Raw genomic sequence first — 3,199 nt, forward strand, 5'->3', positions numbered from 1 at the left:
GGGACACGGCGGTGTGTGAGGTGATGCAGGTTTTTACAGGATTTGCGCCTGACAACAGAGAAAACTAGGATTTGCTGAGAAATATTAAAAATCTTTTTAAACAGAAGAGATTTTTTTATTGTCATCACACACAAAGTACAACCAAATTAAAACGATGATTTAGTGGCATCAGGCGGCGCTGATGTGGAACTCGGAGCGAAATTAAACTCTACGATGAAGCAGATGAAAATAAAAAGTGGTCAGCGGCGGGTGTGTGTGGCTGGAGGAGGCCCGGAACCGAGCCGTTAATTAGCTGCTATAGACAGAGAAGCTGCACATAGATCAGTCTGTCCACTGGTTCTGTCGGTGAAATATTCACCTGGAACAGAGATGTAGGATTAAATACATATATATATATATAGAAGAAAAAAAGATTCTGATCAGTGTAGAGCTGCATTTCACTGTCCGTGTGTGTGTGTGTGTGTGTGTGTGTGTGTGTGTGTGTGTGTGTGTGTGTGTCGGACCGTTAAACATTAACATTGAACTTGACAAACGGCGGTGCGCTCTGGCGGCCTGTTGACTTTCTTTACGGCTCCGTCTCTGTCCTCCTTTAAAACCAACAATACTGACGGAAGCCCTGAAGCTCATAAAGCTCGTTCTCCCCTTTAGTCCAAATACCAGAGAGGAGGAGGAGGAGGAGGAGGAGGAGGAGGAGGAAGCCGCTCCACCACCACCCTGCTCATGTGGTCTCACTTTATCTCCAGCAGCACAGAAATCAGCTCCACGGACGCAGCGTTTGGTTCATGATCATGTCACTTTAAAGCTTCCTGTTTTAATTCTGGCATCACATCAGTTGATATTATTCTAGTGAAACTGTTTTAATTTAAAAATCAGTTTAAGGCAGATTCTTTTCTCCTTTTGGTGTATTTTTTTTTTAGGTAATTGTATTTGGATAATTTCACAGGTTTTATTTTACACCCGGAGCTCTCTGTGCGATCAGCTACATGTGAAGAACTGTTAGAAATTAAACTCCCCAAAACATATAATATATATAGAGCAAAAAAATGAACGAACCAGAAATTAACTAATATAATATAATATAATATAATATAATATAATATAATATAATATAATATAATATTAGTAGAACCAGGAGGAGGTCATTCTGCATTAATCTTATTTTATTTAAGGACATTTTCTTGGTTACTGAGGCATCTTATTTTTAATGCAGTATTTTTGCCATATTTCTGCTTTTCTTTTTTTTTTTTAAACTGTTTTTGCTGATATTTTCAGGAGAATTTTAATCATTTAAAAAGAATAATTAGAATTATATACAGGAAAAAAAACACGTTAAACTAAATATGATTCTGCAGATTCTGCTGGACACAAAACAGAGAGAAACACGAGAAGTATGAATTAAATGTTGAATAAATCAGGTGTGAAAGCTTCTGAACAGCAGTGTGTGTGTGTGTGTGTGTGTGTGTGTGTGTGTGTGTGTGTGTGTGTGTGTGTGTGTGTGTGTGTGTGTGTGTGTGTTCTGACCTCAGCGGCTTGTGGACGGTCTGCAGGCAGCTGTGGTTCAGTCCAGTCACACCGTCAGCGGAACCAGAGCTGCAGGATGAGAAGGTGCAGATCAGATGTTGATCCAGCCAGAGAGCAGCTCAGTGAGCAGAACCACAAGAACTCTGAGTGTTTTCTTAGTTTGCCTGGAAGCAGCATTCTGGTTGATTTGTGTCAATCAGGTCTCACCACAGACATCGTTTGGTTTTCAGTCAAATGCCAAAAAAAACTGTGACACTTTCTTGCTGCATTAACGGAAGTCAGCTGAGCAGAGCGTGGACGTGGGTCCACCAGACCTGCTGTGGCCGTAAAACACCGAGTGAGAGGACTTTACACTCAGACAGCTGCACAGAGGAACGGTGGAGGTTCTCAGACTCAGAGCTTCTTCTGCTCAGAGCAGACTGGGTTTGATGTTTCTCCCCCCGACACTTTAACTCCTGGTTTAGTGTGAAATATAAAACACTCCATAATAAAATAAAATGACAAAGCTGCACTGTTTACATCTGTATGAACACAATCTAGTGAGAACATCACAATTAAAAACAGTCATGATGCAGAAAAAGGACGTCTGGAGCCTNCACACACACACACACACACACACACACACACACACACACACACACACACACGCAGGCTGCTCCTCTCTCCCTTTCATCAGCAGGTTCTTGTCCACCATCGATCCGCTTCTGCGGCGCGTTCACGGTCACGGCGACAGTGACGTGAGCTGCTGGTGCACGACTGTAGCTTTGCAGACGCATCGTGGGTCAACACGACCAGACAGTTCGGTTCTAAATCACGTCAGCACTTGGACATCCAGAAAGAAAAAAGGCGCGCGTAAATGTTCGGTGCATCGCTTCTAGTTTTTCTGTTTCTGTTGGAGACGGTGTCCGAACCCAGTCTGATGACCTGACGAGACAGAACCGAGTGTTTCTGGTCTGGACTTGGTCAGTACATGTACATCTCTGCGTAGTCTGAGATGATGTTCAGGCTTTAGGCCCGCTGGATCACGGCTTGTGATCATGGTGTCGTACAGAACACTTCAGCGGAACCAAAACGCGTCCATCTCGCTGCTCTGTTAGCACACAGGCAGCCGAACCTTAACGCAGAAACCGGGTCGCAGCGTTTAGAGCTCAGTCCAGTGAAACGTTGAATGACGCAGGCTGGAGAGTCTGGACGTGAACTTGGTGCATTAAAGATCTTTGTAAACGGCCTTCGACGCAGTTTGCGCCTCTGATGTTCTTTAAAGGTTTGTCATGTGTTCCGTGACCCAGAATCTCTGCCCCGGCCTGTTCTGAACATCCGGACCGGTTCTGACCGCTGATGCTGTTGATTCAATTTTCTCTAAAACGCGTCCAGCAAATGGGACAAACAGCCTAAAACAGGTTTTAGTGGTCGAGCTGGAAGGTTTGACTCTGAAGACTTGATCTGTAAAATATTCTGAATGAAGGGAACCCGACCAGGACGTGAAACCCGATCCACATGGTTCATATCTGAGAAACAGATTCGGTCTGAGGCCCAGCGTCCTGCCTTGAGTGGCCACAAAAATAGGGACACATGAAAAGTCTGTTCCACATCGAGCACGTCTGTCAGGGTCTGAATATAAATTAAATCAGCATCTGGTTTAAAACATGAGGACGTGTTTGTGCGCAATCAGAAAATA

This window comes from Stegastes partitus, unplaced genomic scaffold (assembly GCF_000690725.1).
Source record: "Stegastes partitus isolate 25-593 unplaced genomic scaffold, Stegastes_partitus-1.0.2 Scaffold847, whole genome shotgun sequence".
Classification (NCBI taxonomy): domain Eukaryota; kingdom Metazoa; phylum Chordata; class Actinopteri; family Pomacentridae; genus Stegastes; species Stegastes partitus.